Genomic DNA, 18812 nt, shown 5'->3' with positions numbered 1-18812 from the left:
ATCAAAAAGAGATGCTAGTTGTACAAAATGCGCTTATAGCTTTCAAGGACCTGCTGCATCCAGGACAACTATTACTAAAGACAGACAACACCACAGTTATGTGGTACATCAACAAGCAAGGGGGCACTCACTCCTACCCCCTATGCAGACAAGCTATGACGTTGAGGAACACAGCTATAAACCTTCAAGTTCATCTGCAAGCACAATTCCTGCCAGGAGAGAAAAACTCACTGGCAGACGACTTGAGCAGAAACATCATGGATCCCCACGAATGAGAGTTGAATCCACAAATATTCAGAATGATAACACAGAAGTGGTGGAGCCCGGACATAGATCTGTTTGCATCCTAAATAAACTGCCAGCTACAAAAATTCTGCACAAGGAGTTACCATCCGCAAGCATGGAAAGTGGATGCCCCCTCATTCAGCTGGGAGAACCTATAAGTATATGCTTTCCCACCACTACCTCTCCTGCCAAAGGTACTCATAAAAGCCAGGCAGGAAGAGCCAAAGATGATCCTGATTGCACCAGACTGGCCACACCAGCACTGGTACCCAATCTTAAGGAGCTTAGCACAAGAACCACCCTGGATTTTGCCTCAAATCCCACATCTGTTGACTCAGCACAACAAACAAATACTCCACAGCCAGCTAAAGACCTTAAACCTAGCTGCATGGAAGATTCCTTAGTCAAGCAAGCAATGCCTCTCCCAAAAGCTGTTATAGATGTCATTCTGGAGGCCAGGAGGCCTAGTACCAGGAAAGCCTATTCGGATAAATGGAAGAGATTTTGTGCCTGGAACCAAGCTCACAGCCTTGACCCTCTTGTCCCAAACATTCCTCAGATACTACAATACTTAACTGAGATGCTGGATAAAGGACTCTCCTTCTCATCCATCAAGATCCACGCCTCTGCCATCTCTGCTCATTACAACACGGATCCACCAATTTTCTCTAATCCTCTGTTGAAACAGTACCTCAGAGGGGCTAAAAACATAAGACCACCCCGTAGAGCAGCTACTCCAACTTGGGACTTCAACTTTGTTTTGGAGAAGCTAACTTTACCTCCTTTTGAGCCAGCCAACACAGCAGAATTAAAATACATCTCTTGGAAAACTGCTTTGCTCCTGGCAATAACATCAGCACGAAGAGTTTCAGAATTACAGGCACTAATGGCAGTGGAACCTTTCCTCATTTTCCACCAGGACATGGTGGCTTTAAGAACTAACCCTACTTTTATGCCAAAGGTGGTATCCAGTGTGGCTCTAAACCAAACTATTCACCTGCCAACTTTTTATCCTAAACCACAGAATAAAGGGGAGAGACTTCTGCACTCATTGGATATTCACAGGCAGTTACGCTTCTACTTGGACAAAACCAAAGCTTTCATAAAATCTGAGCAATTAGTAGCATATGCTGCAAGAGCACAGGGAAAAGCCATTTCAAAACAGACTATTTCAAAATGGAAAGGACATTGCATACGTTTCTGCTACACATACCATGGAAAACCTGTACCTAGCAGCATTAGATCTCACTCCACGAGGGCAACAGCCACTTCAATTTGCCTACCTCAGGGGAGTACCTACCAAGGATATTTTGGAAGCAGCAACTTGGAGTTCTGTACATACCTTCACCAAGCATTACCATCTGCCTCTATACTCTAAATGCAGTGCTGCAGGGCCTTATAGCCACACCTAATGCCTTATAGAACCAGCCACCCTTCCTCCGCTTTAGGATTCTACCCAAGTGTAATGACTGCAGCAGTGTAACACGATGAACATAGTACAGTTTTGTACCTACCATAAATGTAGATGTTCGAGTGTATACACTGCTGCAGTCCAGGTTACCCTCCCTCCTTCCCCTCTTACTGGCTGGTGCATTACCTATGTCTTCTACCCTTACTACCTATGGGGAGTATTTGCTGGTAGCTGTAAGTTGTTTTTTGCTTTTCTTATGTATGTTTTATTAGCAATTGGAATTGCCTACCTATTTAGAGGCACCTGACATCTGGGGCAAGAAAAACTGAAGAAAATGGCATCGGCTGCAACTTATATACCCCTGTCGCACTGACGTCAGGGAGGAGGCGACAGCAACCGATGCCAGACCAAGACTTTGGAACTCAGGCCGACTGGGGAACCGCCTGACTGCAGGATAACCCAAGTGTAATGACTGCAGCAGTGTATACAATCGAACATCTACATTTATGGTAGGTACAAAACTGTACTTTCTAGAAAAATCAGACCTTTTTCAAAACATTGCTAGTTAATCCTTATTACAGACTTGTGTAACACTGATGTAAGTAATGGATTTGACAGTCCACCATGTCTCAGAAGCGATCAAAAAATGTGATCAGTAGTTGGTCAGGAGGGATGAAATCACTTCAGACATACAGCAAAATTTAGAAAAAAATATGATTGTAGACTAAATGTTGGTGTATGGATTAAAGTAGAAACTAGTAGGTATATGAAGAAAAACTGATTATACTTAAGTAAGATTAAAATCAGTGCCTTGTCAACGTTTAAAACATTTTAGATTATGATCTGAACACAGGTTTTATTACCAAGGAAATCTGAATGCAAGTCTACAGAAAGTTACTTTCGAAAACACTTCTTATTCAGTGTAGGCATTCTGGAATACTAGTCTCTCTTTTTAAAAAAAAAAAAAAAAAAAAAAAAAAAAAAAAAAAAGGTATCTGCATTACAACTTGACAAAAGTTCAGTCACATGAAACAACCAATCTGAACTTCAACCCAACAAGAATTTTTTTAAAAAACATTTTTGAATCTAATAATTTACATTTAATAAAATGTCTTTTCCTTAAAAGAATTACTGATTTTCTCTCCTGACTATGGCCCTCTACTTCTTCTGTCACAAATGAAAGCATTCTGTATGAGTTTGCGTGCTAATTATTTAGTTAAGTTTCACATCACTCATTGACACTTGCAAACATCTGATTGTCGGGCAACAGCGTTGTACTGTGTACTCAGTCTATAGCAGGGGTTAATGTATGTATCTTAAACAGGTTACAGTCTGTGGCCTTACTGGTGTATTCGTAGTGAAAGAAAATGACATCAGAGTCCTAGCAAAGGTTGTAGTCTTTAGAATGATATGTTAAGTGAAATCCCCAATAATTGTGAATTCTGACAATTTGAAGTGAAAGTGAATATGGTTTACCTACCAGCAGTCAAGTCATGCTGGTTAAACTCCATTGTTTCCTGAACCCTTCACCCACCTAAATTATGCCAACTCCACAACCACACCGTAGTTAAAAAAAAAAAAAAAAAAAAAAAAAGAGGACAGAAATCCACAAAAGGTTCTATGCTGGCTCATGCAAGAAAAAGCCCTTGCAATGAAACTTACCGTGACATTACATTTTGGAAGTAGAGCCTCTCATATGTCAGTGTATCATCCAGCTGGAACTATGCCAACGGATACTTACTCGTATAGGTAAGTGTCATGGAATATTTCTGTAGAGTGAAGCCTGATGTAATGGTACATTGTTGAACAGTATTTTAATTATTAGTAACCAGTTTAAAAAAAAGAAAAAAAAAAGCTGCAAGGACAATTGTGGAATAGGGAAGGATAACAGTGTAATAGTGAGTACGGAAAAGGGCACAGACTTTACACATTATATTCCAGACCTTGTGTGAAACAGTTCCCAAAGGGGTACTCCATCTTAGATTGCCAAGAAAAGACATTGCTCCATCGTGGGATCTTAACTGTGTTTTAGAAACGTTGGCCCTGGCCCAGTCTGAGCCAGCTACTCTGCAATTTCCGTCTTGGTTCAAGAAAGATAAGCTAAGTGGAAAGTAGCGTTCCAGTGTAAGCAAGCAGGTAAAATAATGCGAGTGTAATGACCAGTATGACCCAACCACATTAAAAAACTTGCTGTTCCTATAAGTCTGCTCAAATGATAAGCTAAACATCTGTTTCCTCGATCAAGCTTTTATTTAGATAAGTACTTCTGTCTTTAAATCGACTTCATCAGATCTGGTAATTCAACCGGATGTAAAATATTCTACAGCACTTATGGAAAAGAGTAGGGGGCGTTCCATGATGCCCTGGCCAAGTTTCCACTGGTAGTATAAGTACCACCTTGCATCTCCACTGAAGAGAGGCCACTAACCTAGTGGGACTAATCTGGTCAACAAAATATAAATAATTAAAATAATTAGTGCATTCGCAGTAATTGGGGCAAAGAATCTGGCAGGGAACCATGTATTTCCAAGCTAAACAAGTTTTTAGATATATGTGTATTTCCGTATATTTTCTACTTTGATCTTATTTGTTTATACTATTCTCAATAGAGTATTTAATTACAGTACTTTATCAATGTAAAGTGCTGAACATTGCATCATATTTCACTTGGAAACTTTGTTTCTGCTTAACTTGGATTTATAAAAAAAAAATTATTGCTGCATTTTGGATGAACAATATTTCTTTGATTTTTAAGTACATGCATTGCCTGAGTGTTGCAGTTTTATTCCATTAAAATCATCTAGTAAGTAATGTCTGACATTTGTCAGATGCTACTGAATTGCGTTTTTGACTGTGTAGTTGTATATATTTTTTATTTGTTAACCGGGGATAGAGCACTGATCCACATGGACCTGTTTTCCATAATCAGTCTGGCAGCATTGTGTGGTTAAGTGACTTCATCAGATAAATGGTGGAATGGTTCAAACCCTGTACCTTTGGTTACAGGAAGCAGCTCAGTAACAGTTTGGCGCTTTCATCAGTGTGCTGTAATTGCTAGACAAACACTGTTGAATCTTCTTCTTTCAGCTTTTCCCGGTTAGGGGTCGCCACAGCAGATCACCTGTCGGCTCATGATTGGCAGTGGAGTTTTACGTTGTCTAGTTGCCAGCCCAGCACCCGACCTTCCACAGAAGGCACACATGCACACACTCACACCTAGGGCCAATTTAGAGTGTCCAGTCCACCTACAGCATGTCTTTGGGATGTGAGAGGAAACCGGAGCACCCGGAGGAAACCCACGCGACCACAGAGAAGACATGCAGACTCCGCACAGAAGGCACCCAGCCGAGGATCGAACCAGAGAACCTCTTGCTGTGAGGCGGCAACGCTAACTGCTGTACCACCGTGGCCGCCCTAGACAAACACTGTTGAATGTGATACCTAAATACCGAATATTATGGAAAAGTATATGCCTAGATAAATATCATAAGGATCTCTGCTATAGTGTGGATCATAATTTTGGGGAATTAGCTGCAAGTGGATCCCTTTGCATGCAGTCCGACTTCCATTGCTTCCGATGTCCTAGTGTTGACCTGGTCTTTTCTCTGTACACCAGCAGTGTCATCAGGAAGGTCTGTAACAATAGATAGCGGCATTTATCTTTTTTACATATTACAGTAGATTTCGCTGTGGTGGTGCTGCGGTACGCTGTCTGGTTCGATTCTCAGCTAGAGCATCTTCTGCATGAATGGGTGTACCTTAGTTGAAGGTTGTGCGCCAGGGTTGGTAACTTAGCACGTAAAAATCAACTACCAATCATTAACGGACCGGAGTTCCGCTGTGGCGACCCCTAACCAGGAAAAGCTGAAAGACACAACAACAACAGTAGATTTCACTGAATGATTACCACTTTCCTTACCTTTTCTCTGTTGGTGAGAGCCATCTAGTGACCACTCAGTACTCTGAAAAAAAAAAAAAAAAAAAAAAAAAATTAAGTTTACATCTCGGGTCATGCAACCATAAGATCTTTGCTGAATACAGAAATCATCTGACCTTAGTCCAGAGGGCATCCTGTGTAGGAGAGGCCTTTGCTGTTGGGTCTAGAATGTGAAAATGATGGCACTTTATGATGGGGAGGGAATAAAATAAAAGGTGGCCATGGAGGAATCCACAGGTAGAGACTGAGACCCTATTTAATCTCTCTCCACTAAGGAGTTTCAGATACTTTCCTCATTGAGGTGCAGACTTGCATGCTGATGTTTCTCCTGCTTCCCCAAATATCATAGGTCCCTTGGAGGCTTGGCACTAGCAACCTCATACATTGTGCCAGTCCTCAGTAAAAGGTTTGACTATCATAGTTGGATGCTGGCTTCCAGGGGGTCTGCAGAGGGACAATTAAAGAGATGACTGGAAAGTGCTAACTTCTTTGGAATTTTTGCCATTTTCATTCAGGCACTTGTGGCTGTGGGTCAGGAAGCTGTTGTTTTAGTTGGCCAAGTCTCTAGCACTATCACCTGTGGGACAGATTCCCACCCTGAAGCCTCACCCTCTGATTACAGCACCTTACACCAAAGGCAAAGGGAACTGTATCCATAGTACCTATCCATCTCCGATATTAGAATTGTGGACCACAATCTTGCATACTCTGGACAGTTTTACTGCGATTTCAGCTGCAAAACTGGTAAGGAAGAAACTTGTTCTTCTGGGTCGTTTTATGAGGACTAATTGGGTATGTAAAACTCATAAAATATATGTAGACTTGTTGTACATAGAGGGGCTCAAACATGCTTTTCTTACCAAATGTGTTTAGGATTACCTTGGGTATGGAAGATACTGACTGGTATGTCTCATTTACAGAGGAACACACAAGATGTCCTTCAAGAATGCAACTGCAGTCATAACATATGGGTTGTCCTGCCTCAGGCAGCCCTCGGTCGGCCGGATTCCAAAGTCTGGGTCGGGCGTCGGCTGGTGTCGCCTCCTCTCCGACGTCAGAATGGCTGGAGTATAAAGGCATCGGCCGACACCATCTTCTTCAGTCTTTCTTGCCGCGCGGTGCCCGAAGCAGAAGCAGTTCGCAAGTGCCGGTCGGTCAGCTCCTGTGTTTTCAGTACCGAAGTCATCTAAAAGCTAAGTACCCGTTGGGAACATTTTTCTTGCCTCAGCCGATGTCAGAACAAATTGAGAAAGTTAATAATTGTTTGTCTTGTGGTAAACAAATACCTCATAAGGACTTCCATTCTTATTGCCTCCCTTGCCTGGGCCCAGACCACGACGTCTTGGCCTGTGCTGCCTGTGCTTGCTTTAATAAGCGCACTCTCAGGCGCCGGGCAGAATTTGCCGAAGACTTTTTCGGCGAATCTTTCGCTTATATCATGCCGTCGGAACAACCGACATCTCAATCTACCAAAAAACGAAACGACCGGGACCGACATCCTCGGCCCGCGTCCTCCGCCGATACTCCTCCTAAACCCTCCGCGAGTGCTTCGGTCCCTTCGGAAGTGGTAATTCAACTGCTCCAGGCCGACGACACAGCGTTAACACGTCCTTCTGTCTCGGAGTCTACACCGGTGCCGGTTGTTGATTTTCCTCCAGAAACCGAAGTTCTGGATATACCCGACACCATTCCTGTGGACAAGGTTACTCCTGCACGTGGGGCAGCTAGGCCTCCTGTATCCATGTCCATCAAGGCCTTTGCACGTGCTAAGGCCGCCAGCCAGGCCAAGGCCCATCCTAAACCTACTGCCCAGGCCCCTTCTTCTGATAAACAGATCATGTCTCTTGCTGCAGATCTTATTTCTCTTATCAGGAGGTCTCACCCTCATCCAGACAGAGGTTCTCAGCCGCCTGCAGAGAAAAGGCCCAGACCAGAGCAGGCCGACAACCTCTCTTCAGATGAAGCCTCTGGGGATTCTGAGCATTCAGATACCCAAGAAGAATCCTTCCAAGCCTATGAGGACTTTGGTGCTGAGGAATCAATTCCCTCTGCCTCTCCTCCAGAGGATTTTTCATTCGGTGAAGTCCTACACTCTATGAGGGAGCATTTTAAATGGCAGGGTCAGGAATTCTCTGATTCCAGGAAAAGACTACGTACCTTCCTCAAGCTTCCCCAGCACAGACCTTTAGCTATCCCTCCAGTTATTGATGTCCTGGATGATGTTTTCTCCGACTCCACTGCTAACCCTGATTCTCTCCCTCCTGCTCCTGTTAAGCCAGACAGATATTATAGGGTCCCTGACACCCACAAACATCTCTTTAAGGCCCTTTCTGTGGATCTAGAAGCTATTTCACAGGGCCCCAAGGGAGTGGCTACTTCCACAGCCAAGAATCCACTGCCAGCGGATAGGGAAGCTAGGTCCCTGGAGAGATGGGGTAAAAAAGTTTATACCTCTACCACCCTGGCCATGAGGTCACTTAACTGCCTTTTTCATATGTTTCAGTACCAGGATTTTTTACTGGATGATTTACAGAAAAAGATAGCCTCTCCTGAGCCTATTGATAAAAAGGCATTGCAGGATCTAGTACATAACACTCAGCAGGTTAGCAATCATTTTCTTCAGTGTGGTTATGATGCATTGGAGGCTTCATGTAGGGCAGCTATGACTGGGGCTGTTATACGTAGACATGCTTGGTTAAAAGAACAGCCACTGCCAGACCATGTTAAAGTAAAGATGTCCTTCAAGGATGCATCTGCAGTCCTTACAAATGAGTTGTCCTGTCGTCAGGCAGCCCTTCGGTCGGCCGGATTCCAAAGTCTGGGTCTGGCCTCGGCTGGTGTCGCACTTCACCCGACGTCATCTCTGCTGGTCTTCGGGTATAAAGGCATCAGCCGACGCCATTTTCCTCAGTCTTTCTTGCTGCGTGGCGCCCGAAGCATAAGCTGTTCGCAAGTGCCGGTCGGTCAGATCCAGAGATTACTACTACCGAATACTACTTCGAAGACTTCTAAAAAGCTAAGTACCCCGTTGTGGACGCTTTCTTGCCTCAGCCGATGTCAGAAAAAGTGAATAACTGTTTAACTTGTGGGAAACAAATACCTCATAAAGATTTCCACTCTTACTGCTTACCTTGTTTAGGCCCAGACCACGACGTAGCAGCTTGTTTAGCCTGTGCTTCCTTCAACCGACGAACGCTTAGGCGTCAGTCAGAGTTTGCTGAACAGTTTTTCGGCTCAGATTTTGCGTACATTATGCCGTCGGATCCTCTGACTACTCAAATTGTTAAGAAACGCAAAGAAAAGGACCGACACTCGCGGTCCGCGGTTTCGGCCGAAACCACGGTTAAGCAAACCGCGAGTGTCTCGGTTTCGGCCGAAACCGAGAAAACGGGTCTATCTGCAGCCGAATCCATGACTACTACCGAGGCCCCTTCTACCCTTGTTGAATCGGCCTCTGAAGTTTTGCCTACTATTGTGGTTTCTCAAGAATTATCGGAAACCATCCCTTTGGATGTCTCTACCCCAGCACGTGGTGCTGCTAGGCCTCCTGCAGCCATGTCTATAAAGGCCTTTGCCAGAGCCAAAGCAGCCAAAACTGCTAAGTCTGTGCCTGTTAAGCCCCCCTCTCACAGGCCCAGTTCCAGTTCCCAAATGCTTACTCTGGCAGAGGATCTCATCTCTTTAATAAGGGGATCCCAATCTCACCCAGACAGGGCCTCTCAACCTCCAGAAAAGAGACCTAGAGCAGAGCCCCCTGAGCCAGTGTCCTCAGATGACTCTTCTGATGATACAGACAATACAGACCATCCAGAGGCTCCTTTTTCTACTTATGAAGATTCCGATGCTGAAGAATCGATTCCTTCTGCCTCTCCACCAGAGGAATTTTCCTTTGGGGAAACCTTACATGCCATGCGAGAGCAATTCCAATGGCAGGGACAAGATTTCTCAGATTCAAGAAAAGGCTTAGGACCTTTTTACACTTACCGCAACATAGGCCTCTAGCTATACCTCCAGTTCTTCCTGTTGTGGATGATGCATTTAATGATGCTTGCACTGCTCCTGATACTTTACCTCCAGCCCCTGCTAAGCCCGATAGGTTTTACAGGGTCCCGGACACTCATCACCACTTATACAAGGCTCCTTTTGCAGATCCTGAGACTATCTCCCAGGGGCCTAAGGCAGTAGCTTTGACCTCAGCGAAAACCCTCTCCCTTCTGAAAGGGAATCCAGGTCCTTAGAGATGGGGTAAAAAGTATACACCTCTGCTACTCTCTCAGCTAGAGCTTTGAACTGTCAGTTTCATATGATCCAATACCAAGAGTTTATGCTTGATCAGTTAACTAAGAAACTGTCCTCTGATGATTCCTTAGATAAGAAATATGTTCTAGAAATGGTGAATAGCATTCAGCAGGTTAGTAACCATTCTTTAAAATGTGGCTATGATGCACTGGAGGCTTCATTTAGATCAGCCATGACTGGCACAGTTATAAGAAGGCATGCATGGTTGAAAGAACAGGTCTTGCCGGATCATGTTAAGGCAAAGCTATTAGATGCTCCTATGGATAAGGTCAGTCTATTTGGTTCTCCTGCCCAACAGGTAATGAAGAAAATGGAAGAGAAGGCAAAATCTGTACAAACAGTTAAAGATTTCTTACAGGTTCAGCCCCCAAGATTTAGCAGGAACTGGCCTTCCAAAAATTGGTCCTTTCCAGACTCCTCTAAAACTGCGAGAGGCAGGAATAGGCGTTCAAGAGGCAGAAATCAATCCAGAGGAGGTGCCTACAGGGGACGCCAGTGGCAAGGCAATAACCAACGAGGCACAGATACAACCACTACCACTGCAACAGGACAATCACAGTGACTTGGCTCTGACACCGCCTACCAGGGAACAAATAGCAGCACCCTTAGGCGGAAAGTTAGCCTTATTTTCAAAAAACTGGCACTATATCACAAGAGACAAGTGGATTTTGCAAACTATAGACCAAGACTACAGGTTTCATTTCCACACTTTACCAGTAAAAAGAGGAATGCCAAACCTACCACCAAATCAAAAGACAGCAGCTCTAAAACAAATAGCTCAATTAACAAAGATGAGAGCTGTGGAAAGGGTACCACCACAGAACAGGGCAAGGGATTTTACTCCAGACTCTTCCTAGTACCAAGAAAAGAAAAGTTGGAGACCTATTCTCGACCTGTCCGCTTTAAACACATTCATCATTGTTCCAAAATTCAAAATGCTGACCCTACAGCAACTTCTTCCCATGCTGGGCAAGGAGTTTTGGCTGGTAACTCTAGATCTCAAGGAGGCATACCTGCACGTCCCCATACGACCAAATTGCAGAAGATACCTCATATTTCTTGCAGGATCAGAGCATTATCAATTCTCAGCATTGCCCTTTGGCTTATCTACTGCCCAGAGTGTTCACGAAATGCCTGGCATCAGTAATCGCTCACTGCAGACTTCAGGGAATCCAAATTTATCCATACCTGGACGACTGCCTGATACAAGCGGACAACAGAAACAAGCTGACACAAGACTTACAAAGAGTCATTTGCTTACTACAAGCCCTGGGATACACAGTCAATTTAAAAAAGTCAAGACTGATACCATCCCAAACAAGAACATTCTTGGGTGCAGAATTGGACACAGTAAAACAGATGGCATTCCTAACTGCAGAAAAACAAGAACAACTTCCTCTTTACTTCTTGGCATTAACAAAGCAGAACAAACTAACAGCAAGGAAAGTACTGCAGGCCTTGGGCTTCATGGCATCCTGCATAATCCTGGTCCCCCATGCCAGACTGCATATGAGAAAGCTACAGTGGTACCTAAAGAATTTATGGTCTTAGCACAAGCACAGCTTAGAAACCGAAATACCACTAATCCCATGCCTGAAACAAGAGCTCCTATGGTGGGCTCAGGCATGCCAGTCAAACCCAGGTTTGTCCTTCCACAGCATTCAACCAAGCCAAACCATCACAACGGACGCCTCAGACCTCGGTTGGGGGGCACACATGCTGGACAAGTGCATTCAAGGCTTATGGACTCCAGATCAGCTGCACCTGCACATAAATCAAAAAGAAATGCTGGCAGTAAAACTAGCAATCCAGAATTTCAGACCATTCCTCAAAGAAGGCCAATTGATGATAAGGACAGACAACACCACAGTCATGTGGTACATCAACAAACAGGGAGGCACTCATTCATACCCCCTATGCCGAATGGCTCTGGACCTATGGAATATGGCTCTGAGTTACAACATTCAGTTACAGGCAATATTACGTAGGAAAGAAAACATCCTAGCAGACATGTTAAGCAGAACTACCTCGGATGCTCACGAATGGATGCTACACCCGGACATCTTCAAGGCCATCACAAAGAAATGGGGAATGCCACAAATAGACCTATTCGCATCCCCACTCAATCACCAGCTCAAGAAATTCTGCACAAGGACATACCACCCACTTGCTTGGAAGGTAGACTCCCTATCCTTCAGTTGGAAAGGCCTGACAGCATATGCATTTCCACCTCTTCCTTTGATGCACAAGGTACTTCTGAAAATCAAAGAGGAACATCCAAGGATAATTCTGATGGCTCCAAATTGGCCAAAACAACATTGGTATCCATTACTGAGGAGCATGTCTCGGGGGGGGGGGGGGGCGTGGACACTGCCCCTGATTCCGTTGATGTTAACTCAGAGCGACTACAACATCCTGCATCCAAGCCTGAAAACTCTGCAACTGACTGCCTGGAACATTACATAAGAGCAACTAACCCAGATTTATCCCAAAGGGTTAAAGACATTATCCTTGAGGCCCGCAGACCTTCAACAAGAAGGAACTATGCAGGAAAATGGAAAAGGTTTGTCATTTGGAGTACTGAAAGAGGGAAAGATGTGTCAAAGGTAGATATTGCCAACATCCTGGAGTATTTGGCAGAGCTTCTCCATACAGGCCTGTCCTATTCCTCCATCAAGATACATGCATCAGCTATTTCTGCAGAATACAGCTTCGAACCCCCCTGTCTTCTCACATCCTCTACTCAGGCAGTTTCTGAGAGGAATTAAAAATGTAAAACCTCCTAGGAAACCACCATTACCAGCATGGGACTTGAATTTTGTGCTAGAAAAATTGACACTCCCTCCATTCGAAACAGCAGCAACAGCAGATCTTCAACACCTATCCTGGAAAACTGCTTTCCTGCTGGCAATTACCTCAGCAAGAAGGGTTTCGGAACTACAGGCTTTAATGGCAGTACAACCCTTCCTAATCTTCCATCAAGATAGAGTGTCCATGAGAACTAATCCTACATTTATGCCTAAGGTGGTATCCAGAGTGTCTCTAAACCAGGCAATACACCTACCTACCTTCTTTCCCAACCCACAGAACAGGGGGGAAAGACTGCTGCATACTTTGGATGTACATAGACAGTTGTGCTACTACCTGGACAGAACCAAGGGCAATAGAAAAACTGACCAGCTTCTAGTAGCATATGCAACAGGAAGGGAAGGAAAAGCAATTTCCAAACAGACAATCTCCAAGTGGATAGGAAATTGCATAAGATTCTGTTACTTCTACCATGGAAAGCAAATTCCACAGAACATAAGGCCTCATTCTACAAGGGCTACAGCCACTACCACAGCCTTCTTACGAGGAGTGGCTACCAAGGACATTATAGAGGCTGCTACTTGGACCTCCGTGCATACATTTGCCAAGCATTATAACTTACCTCTATACTCTAGATCCCGAGCAGGGTTTGCCACTGCTGTTTTGCAAGGGATCCTAACTACACCATAAATTCTTCTTCCTCCTTCCCTAGTTTGGCTATGGTATTCTACCCATTTGTAAGGACTGCCGATGCATCCTTGAAGGACATAGTACAGTTTTGTACCTACCATAAATGTAGATGTCCGAACAGGATAGCATCTGCAGTCAGGATTACCCACCCTCCTTCCCCTCTGTGGTACTCCTAGGGTACTTGCCCACCTAATAGCTAGCTGGGGGGGGGGATTTCTTATGGTGTATTTGTTTGTATATATGTACATACATGCTTATTTTTGTGTTTGCCTTCTACTTTTTTGGAAACATTGGCATTTATCCAAAAATTTAGCTATCCAAGAGGGCAACTGGCATCTGGGGCAAGAAACACTGAGGAAAATGGCGTCGGCTGATGCCTTTATACCCGAAGACCAGCAGAGATGACGTCGGGTGAAGTGCGACACCAGCCGAGGCCAGACCCAGACTTTGGAATCCGGCCGACCGAAGGGCTGCCTGACGACAGGACAACCCATTTGTAAGGACTGCAGATGCTATCCTGTTCGGACATCTACATTTATGGTAGGTACAAAACTGTACTTTACTTGATGCACCTCTGGAAAAACAGAAGCTTTTTGGTGCTAATGCACAAGATGTGTTGAAGTCCATTGAGGAAAAAGCTAAATCAGTACAGACAGTCAAAGATTTCCTCCAGGTTCAACCACCCAGATTCAGCAGGAATTGGCCTTCAAAGAATTGGTCCTTTCCAGACACTGACAAGTTTCAAAGGGGAAAAAACAGGCGTGCCCGAGGTAGAGGGCAATACCAAGGCTCCTACAGGGGCCGCCAATGGCAACCACCAAATCAAAGAAGTGGCGCAGGCGGTCCAGCTGCACCACAAGGACAACCACAATGACTTGACTTTCATACTGCCTACAAAGGTTCAAAGAGAAGCACCTTTGGGCGGAAAATTATCCTTATTCTCAAAAAAACTGGCATATCTTAACCAAGGACAAATGGATTCTGGATTTAATAGACAAAGGTTACAGATTCCACTTCCATACTTTATCAATAAGACAAGGCATGCCAAACCTGCCACTTCATCAAAGGGCAGAGGCACTCATTCAAGTTTCAAACTGTTAAATATAAAAGCAATAGAAAAGGTCCCTCCACAGGAACAAGGCCAGGGATTTTATTCAAGACTGTTCCTTGTTCCAAGAAAGGAAAACAAATGGAGGCCTATACTGGACTTGTCTACTCTAAATACTTATCTCATTGTGCCAAAGTTCAAAATGCTGACATTGCAGCAACTCCTTCCCATACTGGGCAAGGGGTCTTGGCTGGTCACTCTGGACCTCAAGGAGGCATACCTGCATGTCCCAATCAGACAAAGCTGCAGAAGATACCTCAGATTTCTTGCAGGGACAGAGCATTATCAATTTTCAGCATTGTCGTTTGGCTTATCTACTGCGCCCAGAGTGTTCACGAAATGCCTGGCATCAGTAGTGGCACACTGCAGACTCCAGGGGATTCAAATATACCCCTACCTGGACGACTGCCTCATACAAGCAGACAACAAACAAACCTTGATAGCAAACTTGGACTATGTCATTCAATTACTACAGGCCTTGGGATACACAGTCAACATTCAGAAATCAAGACTTCTGCCATCCCAACAGATTATTTTCCTCGGAGCCAAACTGGACACAAAAACACAAATGGCTTATCTCACAGATGAAAAACAACAGCAGTTACCAGAGTACTTGAAAGGCCTAGCAAAGCTCTCCCAGCTGACTGCAAGGAAAATCCTGCAGGCCCTGGGGTTCATGGCATCTTGCATTCTCCTGATACCTTTGGCAAGACTTCATATGAGAAAGCTGCAATGGTACTTAAAAAGCTTATGGTCCCAACACAGCCAAAGCCTAGAGGACGTAATCCCACTCATTCCATATCTACAAAGAGAATTTTTGTGGTGGGCTCAAACAGGTCAGTTAAAAAAAGGCATGTCTTTCAACAAACCTCAAGCAGGTCAAATGATTACAACAGACGCCTCAGACCATGGATGGGGGGCGCACATGGAGGGCAGATGCATTCAAGGTCAATGGACACCAAGGGAAAGGCATCTGCACATAAACCAAAAAGAGATGTTGGCAGTGATGCATGCAATCAAGTCTTTCGAAAAATCACTTCAACAAGGACATTTGCTAATAAGGACAGACAAACAGTACTGTTATGTGGTATATAAACAAGCAGGGAGGCACTCATTCTTATCCCCTCTGCAGACTAACAATGATTCTCTGGGGAAAAATCCCTAAGTCTGAAGATACATCTGCGATCCCAGTTTGTGCCAGGCAAGGACAATGTACTGGCGGACAAGCTGAGCAGAAATTTCTTGGATCCACACGAATGGATGCTGCATCCTCACATTTTCTCACAAATAACAAGGACATGGGGAAGACCAGACATAGATCTCTTTGCTTCTCACATGAATCATCACCTGGAAAAGTTCTGTATAAGGACCCACCATCCTCTAGCCTGGAAAACGGATGCTCTCCTTCAGCTGGAATTCCCTAACAATTTATGCATTCCCTCCTCTACCACTGCTGACCAAGGTGATACTGAAGATCAAAGCAGAACAACCAACAGGCATTTTGATAGCTCCAGACTGGCCAAGGCAGCACTGGTACCCATTGCTGTTGAGCATAACTCGGACCAAACCGTGGCCTCTGCCACTATGGCCTCTGCTTCTAACACAACACGATTACAGGACTGTTCATCAAAACCTGAAAACATTGCATCTGACAGCCTGGAAGTTACCATAACTCCTTCCGATATCTCTCTTTCCAAAAAAGTTCAAGAGATCTTACTGGAAGCACAGACCTTCCACCAGAAAACCTATTCAGCCAAGTGGAAGAGATTCATCATCTGGAATGCTAACAGGGGTCAGGATACAACAGTATTGAGTATACCTCAGATATTGGAATACTTGGCAGAAATGTTTCATACTGGTCTCTCATATTCTTCCATAAAGATTCATGCCTCAGCAATCTCAGCAAAATACAATTGTGATCCACCTGTGTTTTCGCATCCTTTGCTAAGACAGTTCCTAAGAGGGATAAAGAATATCAAACCTCCCAGGAAACCGCCAGTACCTGCATGGGACCTCAATTTCGTCTTGGAAAAATTAACTCTTCCTCCCTTTGAACCAGCAGCAACTTCAGAAATGCAATTTCTCTCGGGGAAAACGGTTTTCCTATTGGCAATCACATCAGCAAGAAGAGTCTCGGAGATACAGGCACTCATGGCAGTACCTCCTTTTCTCATTTTTCATCAGGACAGAGTCTCTCTAAGAACCAATCCTTCATTCATGCCAAAAGTAATTTCCAGGGTGTCTCTAAATCAAGCCATTCACCTGCCTACTTTCTTCTCCAATCCTCAAAACAGGGGGGAAGCACTGCTGCATACTTTGGACATACACAGGCAACTACGCTACTACTTGGACAGAACTAAGGCCACCAGAAAGTCTGACCAACTGCTTGTAGCCTATGCTGCTGGAGTACAAGGAAAAGCAATCTCCAAACAAGCAATTTCCAAATGGATTGGACACTGCATCAGATTCTGCTATTCTTTTCATGGAAAAAGTGTGCCAGCCAATATTAGGCCACACTCCACCAGAGCTATAGCCACATCCACAGCTTTCCTAAGAGGAGTGGCTACAAAGGACATTCTAGAGGCTGCTGCTACATGGAGCTCCGTGCATACATTTACCAAGCACTACAACCTGCCTTTGTACTCCATATCCCGAGCAGGCTTTGCTTCGGCAGTCCTGCAGGGCATTTTAGCTACACCATCACTTTCTTAGATCCTACCACCCCCAGCTTGGCTATTCAACCCATTTGTCAGGACTGCAGTTGCATTCTTGAAGGACATAGAACAGTTTTGTACCTACCATAAATGTAGATGTCCGATAGATATATGCAACTGAAGTCAGATTTTCCCTCCCTCCTACCCCTCTGCAATTTTCCTTTTGGGTCCATTCCCCCTTTCCTCTATTAGCTGGGGATATCTGTTATGGTGTATCTGTTTATTACTGTTGTGCATGTCTGGAATTTTTTATCCATTCACCAAATTTAGCCTTCTCTGGAGGGCACCTGGCATCTGGGACAAGACGCACTGAAGAAGATGGCGTCGGCTGATGCCTTTATACCCCAGCCGCTCTGATGTCGGGGAATAGGCGACATCGGCCGACGCCGGACCCGGACTTTGGAATCCGGCCGACCGAAGGGCTGCCTGAGGCAGGATAACCCATATGTCAGGACTGCAGTTGCATATCTATCGGACATCTACATTTATGGTAGGTACAAAACTGTACTTTTTTCCCTTAGATGGGACCGGAGCCGCTCAGCAGGCACTGGCTTCTGAGGGTGTTTTCAGGCCTCAACATTTCTATGTTAAACCGACGCCAGCAACAAAAACAACTTCCATGTCTAAAAAACCGACGCAAGAGCCACGTGCTCAGGGCCTCTATGCCTAAAAAATAGATCATCAAAATGGCTGAGGATTTAATTACCTTGATCAGGGGTTCCCAACCCCCCCTGCTAAGAGGCCTTGGCAAGGCACTGATTATGAATCTTCAGATCAGGTTTCCATTTCTTCTGATTCCTCTTCTGATCAGGAATTTTCTATTCCACCCTATGAGGATTCTGATGCAGAGGAATCCATCCCATCTGCATCTCCTCCTGAGGATTACTCTTTTGGAGAGACTTTGTATACTTTAAGGGAACATTTTCACTGGGAGAGTCAGGACTTCTCCGAATCAAAAGAGAGGCTTAGGGATTTCTTCCTCCTTCCTCAGCATAGGCCTTTGACAATACCTCCTGTATTAGACATTGTTGATGATGTGTTCTCGGAATCAAGCATGGCTCCTGATTCCCTGCCTCCGGCTCCTAGTAAGCCAGACAGATTTTACAGGGTTCCTGACTCTCTCAAATTTCTTTTCAGAAATCCTGCAGCTGATCCTAAAACTATTTCACAGGGTCCCAAGGGTGTAAAGGTCTCTACAGCCAAGAATCCCACCCCTTCTGATAGAGACTCCAGGGCACTGGATAGATGGGGTAAGAAGGTTTATACGTCTGCAACCTTGGCAATCAGGGCTTTAAACTGCCAGTTTCATATGCTTAAATATCAACAGCATGATGTCCTTCATGGATGCATCTGCAGTCATAACAAGTGGGTTGTCCTGTCGTCAGGCAGCCCTGCAGTCGGCCGGATTCCAAAGTCCGGGTCCGGCTTCGGCTGATGTCGCACTCCACCCGACGTCATCTCTGTTGGTCTTCAGGTATAAAAGCATCAGCCGACGCCATTTTCCTCAGTCTTTCTTGCCGCGTGGCGCCCGAAGCAGAAGCTGTTCGCAAGTGCCGGTCG

The 18812-nt window shown here is 44.7% G+C and overlaps 1 protein-coding gene across 1 annotated transcript in view; it reads left to right on the top strand.

Annotated features, from left to right (window-relative positions):
* The window catches only part of INSR (insulin receptor), a 1335646-nt gene that overhangs the window by 973924 nt on the left and 342910 nt on the right, over positions 1–18812 (top strand). The window lies entirely within an intron of this gene.

The sequence above is a fragment of the Protopterus annectens genome, chromosome 13.part0 (genome assembly GCF_019279795.1).
Source record: "Protopterus annectens isolate FY-2018-M chromosome 13.part0, PAN1.0, whole genome shotgun sequence".
NCBI lineage: Eukaryota > Metazoa > Chordata > Ceratodontiformes > Protopteridae > Protopterus > Protopterus annectens.
The sequence above is the reverse complement of the archived record's forward strand: the minus strand, read 5'-3'. Positions and strand labels throughout refer to the sequence as shown.